General features: G+C 43.2%; 1 pseudogene across 1 annotated transcript; it reads right to left on the bottom strand.

Moving 5' to 3' along the window:
- Positions 1 to 5,025: 5,025 nt before the first annotated feature.
- Positions 5,026 to 6,500, bottom strand: LOC308516215 (SKA complex subunit 1-like; annotated as a pseudogene). Its single transcript has 2 exons — positions 5,963 to 6,500; positions 5,026 to 5,181 (listed from the first exon to the last, which is right to left on the bottom strand). The product of its transcript is annotated as an SKA complex subunit 1-like (transcript).
- Between the last annotated feature and the right edge of the window lie 1,771 nt (positions 6,501 to 8,271).

Genomic DNA, 8,271 nt, shown 5'->3' with positions numbered 1-8,271 from the left:
TTACTACAGTATGCATTAACTTCTTCCCAACCTTCCCCTATTCTATTCACTTTATCAGGAATACCCCCTTTTCCCTCTTATATATCTGAGAAACTCCAAAACACTCTTCAAAACCTAGCTCTAATATCACCTCTGTGAAGCTGTCCATAGCTCTCTCAGTCATTCACCCCTTCTTATACTCCTGATCACACCAAACAGGGGTGGGGACCGTCGGGCCAGGGGCCTATATAAAGCCCTGGAAATCATTTGGTCTGGCCCTGCCAAGGCATTAGGGGGGAGTTAATTACATGTTTGACCAAATATAGCAGGCTACTTTTTAAGTTGATAATTTTGTATGGCCTGCAAATGATGTTATAAATGTCCAAATGGCCCTGTGCAGAAAAAAGGTTCCCCACCCCTGCTCTACAACATAAGTTATAAGTGATTTTTTTTTTTAACTGAACCATGAACTTCTTGAGGCAAGCAGCTATGTTTTATATATCCTTATATCCCCAGTGTATATCACAATGGAGCCCGAAATTTCAGAGTTTTGTAAGACAATCATACAGCCTATTTTAAAGGCTGTTATCAAGGAATCAAAATAAAAGTGTCTAGGTCAGTCACCATTGCCTGGGGCTAACTTACTGATATTTGGCACTACCTGACAACTCTATCAATTTCCTTCTTCAGAATCAATGTATATCCCATGGGGTCAGAAACCGCCAGCCCTGGCACCAATGAGCAGAGAAATAAGGAGAAAAAGTCTGGGATCATCAACTAACTTTAGTTTTGGAAAGTTAATGGAAGCTCCCTGAGATTCAACTGGTAAAGCTGGATATGGTGATTTCAGGTCACTAGGACCTGGTTAAAAAGGAAAGGAGTACATGATATTTTTGTGTTGTTGCTACCACACAGTCCAACTGATACTTTTACTGTCTCCTATTCTTCATACCTTCTTTCTTCAATCTTTCTCTTGTAAGTTTGGCCTTTTTGATAATGTGTTTATTCGTTCATAATTTCATGTATGAGAAAAGAATAATTGGCTTTGAAAGGAGCTCTTCTACACTCGAGAAGCTAATGGGAGGGACTATGGAGATGGGGAGAAAGCGATATTTAAATTCAATCACCCAGGTGTTAGATTCTAGGAAATCGTGTAGGTATACAACATATCAACTCTTCATTCTCACAAGTAGTTTTAAGAGAAGAAAAACTAGATGATGCAGGTTCTGTAGACTCAATCCTCTCAATAGCCTTCTGATGGAACACACTAGCTACTTACAGGTCTGGCAGCTGTGATGGACATCCTAACGTGTAGTTGCTTAAAGGAGATAGGGAGTATCCCTGGCACCTAAGAGTTTCGTGTGAGCCACCCAGGGCTGTCTTGGTGGCTTTTCGGGTTCAGGGACCCAGGCTTCTTCAGTCTTGCCACTGTCATTCCTGGGGTGGGCCTCCCACACGATCCAGTTCAGCTCACAACCACATTTGAACTGCAGCCAGTGGAGGCAGGAAGGGGCACGTAAAGTAGCCCCTCTCCCCCTTTTCAGCAATGCCTAGCTGTGGCCCACATCACTCATGATCATTTGTGTTGGCCAGAACTTAACCATATGGCTAAGTTTTAGTTAAAAACAAGGGGTTTTATTGCTACAGAAGAAGGGAGCAGGAGTCTTAGGGGGCAACTGTCAATTTCTGCCATGTTGTCAATTCATGAGTTTTCCTCAAATTTGCCATTAATTACAATTACTTCTATTTTGTAAAAACTTCTTTTTCTTGTTAAGGGAAAGCTTATATGTTGGCATCTGTGGACACATGTGGGCCCCTTTCTGGCTGCTGAAAGTTTTCTTGATTGATTTCTGTAAGTCCCTTAAGAGTGACATAATTAGAATATTCACATCCAAGAGCATAAGAATTCATTGGGTTTTATGCCCAAATATATGAAGAGCAAAACTGACTAAGCAACAAATACTGCCATCACATTTAAAATTTTACTCTGAAGAGGTATGCATCCCGTTTTACAGATGGGAAAGTAATATTTCCAAGGTCACAAAGCTGCTGAGTGACAGCAGGGATTCAGACTCATGTCTGCCTGACTCTGAAGCCTGTAAGCTTACAGGGGCTCTTAAGTGTTAAGCAGTAAACACTTTGAGCATCTGATGGCCATAGATCATCTCCCCCAGCATTCAGCTGCAGAAAGTTTAAAATTTCCACCCACAGACAAGTTTATCACCCCTCTGCCTCCCACCACTCCCGCAAGGTTAAGAAACACGTTCTCTGCAAAACAGATTCCATACTCTGTAAGAATGCTCCTCTCTGCCCATGGGTAGCATGAGGCCTGGTTTCCCTATACCCTTCCTCACTGTGATATGAGAAAAACCTTGCATGTGGATTCCAAAGTACTTGTCCATTTGAAGAAAAAGGCCGAGGTGGGGAGGAAGGCTGTGATGAGGTCTGCAGGATGCACAGGACAGATGGCCCCAAGAAGGTGCAAGTGAGAGTAAGACTACTGCTGCTTAGCAGGCTTACAGCCAGGGCATGAGGAGGGGCTGTGCTAAGTCCAGGGGGACCCCAGGTAGCCATTGGGAAGTCTGGCTTCTGACCTGAAAGTGCAAAACAGACCAGAGGGCAAAGGGCACTTGAGTGCCAGCAGCTGCTTTCCTGGAAAGACTGAAAATCTCTTATCCTGAGTCCCAATTAACCTGGCCTGGACTGGACCTGAGGTCTTCTCAGGAGACTTAACAGTCCAACATTGACTTTCATGAACAAACTAGAGGCCCAGTGCACGAATTCATGCACGGGTGAGGTCCCTTGGGGTGGCCTGCAGGGATCGGGCTGAAACTGCTCCTACCTACCGCTTCCATTCAGCCCGCTGGCCCCTCTGTGCCTGCCGTGGGCTCACGCCCAATCAGTTCTGATCGGGTACCCATCCCAACAGTGGTTAAGAGGGGGGAGCGGGACGCGATCAGCCCTCTGGGCGGGTGATGGGATGCCCTTGCTGGCCCAGGATCCGGATCCATCCTGCTGACATTTGCGCCAGTTGTCGGGAGCTACCTGGTGGCCACTTTTATATCATTTCTTCCTTGCAGAGTGTCTAGGGAGGGGAAGTGACCACGGTGCCTGAGGCCGAGTCCCAGGAGGCTGGTGGCGCTGTGGGGATGGTGCCGGTGGTGCCGACGCTGGTCCATCAGTGCCTGGCCTGTTCTCCAGAGATTGGACCTGCAGGACTACTGAGGGAGTGAGTGGCTGCCGCCGGGCTGGTGGGCTGCCAGGACAGGTCAGTCAGCTGAGCAGTGCTCCCTCTGTGGGAGCGCACTGACCACCAGGGGGCAGCTCCTGTGTGGAGCATCTGCCCCCTGGTGGTCAGTGCACATCATAGCGACCGGTCGATGGGTCATTCGGGTGTTCGGTCATTCGGTCACTTAGGCTTTTATATAGATGGGAACCGTTGGGAGTATATATTCCTCTCCATTGTGCCTACCATTTATTTATGTAATAATTTATATTGGAAACATACTGTGGCTTACTCAGTCTGTAGTAATTCCCCTCAAGCTCCCTGGCTTATAAAAAGAATTTGCAAAAGCCTTTTGAAGTTTTGGGTATTTCAGAGAACCTGCAAAGTTCCAGATGTCTTACCTTAATGATAGGGCGACTCCATGCTCAGCTGTAATAATCAGTCCTCCTGGTATAAACCATCCCTGACACCGTCACAGACGTACTCTAAGTGATGGTTTTGGAGTATAGAAGTCCGCACCAAAGTCACCCAGGAGAGTCAAGAGAGGCTGCTGCCTGCTGTCCCTGGAATGTGGGCCACACCTGAGGGAAAAGTGGGGGACTGGTAGGAGGTGGTGGGGAGTGGAGTGGGGGGAGGGCGGCCAGGTGGCAGGGAGGCCAAGCGTGGCTGACTGGAGAGGTTTGAACTGCCATCCAGAGGAAGCTGTGCCTCAGAAGACAGTGGAGATGATTTTGACCACTGTTTTTCTCTACAAGGAACTGGTAATTTACACAGGAAGTTTTATAGATGGTTACTTCTGGGTCCTTAGAGTGAAGGACCCAGGGAGGTCTGGCTCCTTCTAGTCATACTGTATGGTTCAGAACAGAATAATAGAAGTTTAGGGAGTTTAGAGACGTTAATTTTGATTTTTTAAAAGAGAACCTCATGAGATGAGATTTCCTAATTGAAAAAACTTAAGTCGTTTAGAAGAACTGGATTCAGAAGGGAGAGGAAAGCTTAACATGGGAGCAGCTCAGGGGCACTAACAGGTCTACTGGTAATTACCATGTCCAGAAGCAGGGGTGAGATGGAACACAAATTATTAGCTTTTACAACTTGTTATTTTTCCTAGCCAAAGGCTAATGGAAGAAGGTGATCCTCGCTGCAACCATGGAATGACTGGTTGCAAATGTTGCTCTCTGGGAATTACTCAGAGCATTTACCCTGCAATCAGAGTAGCTATCACTAATTCTCACTTCTTTGCTTGCTCCAAATGTCAAGGTTCATCGAAAAACCACTTCCTAACAATATTCTCATAAGTCATAATTGTTTCAGGCTTTTAAAGATATAAATGTCTAGGTGAAATCTGGTAGTTTTCCCACTATCATCTTTTCTAAATTCACTGTTTAATATGGAATATGTTACACATACAACAGAGAATATATATAAACTAGAGGCCCAGTGCATGAAATTCTTGCACTAGTAGGATCCATAGTGGCTGGCGGCAGCTGGCCAGGGCCTCCCTCCCATCCCCCCGCTGGCACCTCCCCCTGGTCAAACTCCCAGAAGAACTCCTGGTTGAGGGGACAATTTGCATACTATGCTTTTATTATATAGGATATTGTGTATATATAAAATTTAAATATTTATTTTAAAATATATGCTTTATTTTAAAGAAGTTTAATTTTTTACAAGAGACAGGAAAAGATGATAAAAAAAACCTAAAGAAATTACATATAAAAATTACCTATATGGAAACTAGAGGGATAGCTTCTATACCTGACTGTTGGCTGGTTCAAAAGCTCTCAAGGGCCTTTGGTTATAACATATGAGGTGAGTCCTTAGGGCAGCCTCCAGCAGTGCCCTAAGATATTCAGTATCACATGAAACTTCTTGTCAACCTTCAAAGCTATGACTCTTTTATGTCATCTCCCACTCTAAAAGAAGGACCTTTGGTATTCTTTGTTTCTTCATCAGTAAATCTGTGGTAGAGATTTCTGGCAGACTCATAGCAGACTATTTTGGTCGATGTAGGATCTTTTATGTCATTGTTGTTGGCATTATTATAGGCGTCCCCCCCTTTACCCTCCTCTAACCCTCCTGCCCCTCTCTCTGGCCATCACCACATTGTTGTTGGTGTCCATGGGCTATGCAAATGTGTTCTTTGGCTAATCTCTTCAGCTTCTTTCATCCAGTTCCCCCCGTTTCCTTCCCCTCTGACCACTGTCAGTTTATTCCATGCATCCATTCCTCTGGTTCATCAGTTTATTTTGTCCATTAGATTCTATATGCAAGTGAGGTCTGTCTTTCTCTCCTGGCTTATTTTGTTTAGCATAAAAACCTCCAGGCCCATTCATGCTGTTGCAAAGGGTAAGAGTTCCTTCCTTTTTACAGCCGAGTAGTATTCCATGCTGTAAATGTACCACAGGTGTTTTATCCACTCATTTGCTGATGGGCACTTGGGCTGTTTCCAGATCTTGGCTATTGTAAATAACACTGCTATGAACTTAGGGGTGCATATATTCTATCTTACAGATGTTTCAGGATTCTTAGGATATATACACAGAAGTGGGATTTCTGGGTCAAAAGGCAGTTTCATTTTTAATTTTTTTTTTTGAGAAACTCTACACATACTGTTTTCCACAGTGGCTGCACCAGTCTGCATTCCCACCACCAGTTCCCTTTTCTCCTTAACCTCGCCAGCACTTGCTTGTTGATTTATTGATGGTAGCCATTCTGACAAGTGTGAGGTGATATCTCATTGTGGTTTTGATTTACATCTCTCTGATCTTATATTTACTGATTACTGCCTTGTTGATTTCTTTAATAACATCATTAACTTGACAATAGGTTAAGCAGGATTTCATGTACACAGGAATGCCATTGAACTCATCACAAGTTATAAATGGCATTTCTTTAATTTCTTTGTTCTTCAGGGGGCTTCTTTGTGGCTGCAGATTCCTCAACTTTGACAGGTTCTTCAGGGTCAAGATCTGATATAGTCACAAAGTTCTGGGTCACTGAACTTGAGGCAAATGGGAAGGTATGTTTTCTTTGAGATGTTCCACATTTTACAATCTTCTTCAAGAGATTCACTGAATTCCTTGAGTGAACAGGTAGATTGTACTTGATACTGAATTTCTAATTCCAATTTACTTAAAAGTTTGTTTATTAAATGATTTCATTTCCTATTTTATTTAATATAGTCTTAAAGGTAGATTCTTGACCCACAGTTTCTTAATGACAAAGATTTTTATATATTGACAATCATTTCATTAATATGAGAGCATATTTGTTCCAGATCTGAGGAGGCCATCCTTTAAGCCTCTCGTACAGGTCTGGAAGCAAAAAGCACAATTTAAAGATTTATAATAAAATTAACCTGGATAATCACCCACAATAAAACATTGCTAGTACATATAGAGCCCTCTGTATACCCCTCCTTAATTGCATCTCTCCTTTCTCCCATGAAGAAGTATCCACTCTCCTGAATTTTGAATTCATTATTCTCTTGTTTCTCTTTAGGTTTCACCTTATTTGTATGCATCCCTTAAACTATATTATTTAGTTGTTTAATTTCATATGACTGGAATCTTACTATATATATTCCTCTGTGTCCTGTTTGTTTCATTCCATGCTATATCCCAAGATAATGCTGATCTAAATGTTCAGTGTGAGATTTTTTTTTGAAAGTGCTAGTGCAGATTCTTGCTCCAAATCTTTTAAAAATTTTATCTTTTTTGATGTCCCTCCCCCAGCATTGACCCCCTCCACCCTGCTCCCCTTCTTGCTCCAAATCTTGATGAGAGATGCTCTTAGTTCTTAGGAATTCTCAGAGAAAACTTTTTTCATATTTACTTCTCTACTAATAGTCAAGGCCAAAATAAGTAATAATTTTAAGCAGCTCCCTGTGAAAAATTGTCCCCCAACTCCACCCCATTTTACCTCTGAGGGTCTGGTCTTCTCAATGTCCTGGCTTTAGTGGGTGGAGGGGGTAGGCTCTAATCCAACCTCCCACTGTGCTGGGGCCCCAGGCTCTTCTTTCCTCCACTAAAACCCATGTGTCAGGCCATTGGGCATTAACAGAGGCCATAGACAAGTGCTTCAGTCTTTCTCGTCTCTTAGATTTAGGTTTCCTCATTGATTTGAATTTCTGAGGATTGCTCTTACATCTATTTTCCAGGCTCAGCCTGTAAGAGATCTTTTCATGTGTTGTTAGATGTTCTGTACTGGACAACTTGTCTGCCATATTGGTGACTATGGCAGTCTTCCCTAATACGTTTTAGTTTGAATCCTTAGAATTTGATTAGAATATTTCTTTGTAACAAAACACCAATCCTTAGAGTCATATTCTCTTAAGGAATGGCTTAACATGACCTTCAAATGCTTTTAACCTGTCCGGTTCAGCTATTCAATACTTCCCATCACGGGCAACCTAACTGCCTGAACCAAGAAAGCCAAAAATGTATCATCTCTTCAGCTGACTCTGAAATATCGGTGTGCTGGGCAGAGTCTAAGGTCACCCTCATGATCCCCACTTCCTGGTGTTCACACTCTTGTGTCATCCCCTTCTCTTGAGTGTGGGCAGGACCTGTGACTTGCTTCCAACAAACTTATTTGTATCCTTGCTAACACATTAGCACTGCTAGTGGGGAATGGCCTGTCACCGCCCAGCTCTGATGCTGAATGGCACAGGGCAGAAATACCTCCTCATCTATCTCACATCTTCCCCGTTGGTCCTGTTTCCTTCTTGGCCCCAATGGAAGTTTCAATTTGGAGTATCTACTCCAGAAATCCAATGCTCAGCAGGCAGTCCTGCTTTGCACTTTCTCCTCCCTGCTTTTGCACAAGGGCACCAAATCACCTCAAATATCCCCTGTGAAGATTTACTAGTACTCCCAGAGGTGAGGACTGGCCCGCTGGGTGATTATCTTGCTAGGTTGGTGCTTAAACTACAATGGAAAGAAACATGTCTCACATCTATAGAGCTAATGGGATAAAACAAATTCACTTAATCATTTATTGATTTCTTTATACAATTGCTGTCACCGAGTGCCTATTAAATGCAAGGAACTGTTAGGTGCCCA

The sequence above is a fragment of the Myotis nattereri genome, assembly GCF_964212035.1.
Source record: "Myotis nattereri genome assembly, chromosome: 1".
Classification (NCBI taxonomy): domain Eukaryota; kingdom Metazoa; phylum Chordata; class Mammalia; order Chiroptera; family Vespertilionidae; genus Myotis; species Myotis nattereri.
Note: the sequence above shows the minus strand (reverse complement) of the source record. Positions and strands in the feature narration are given on the sequence as shown.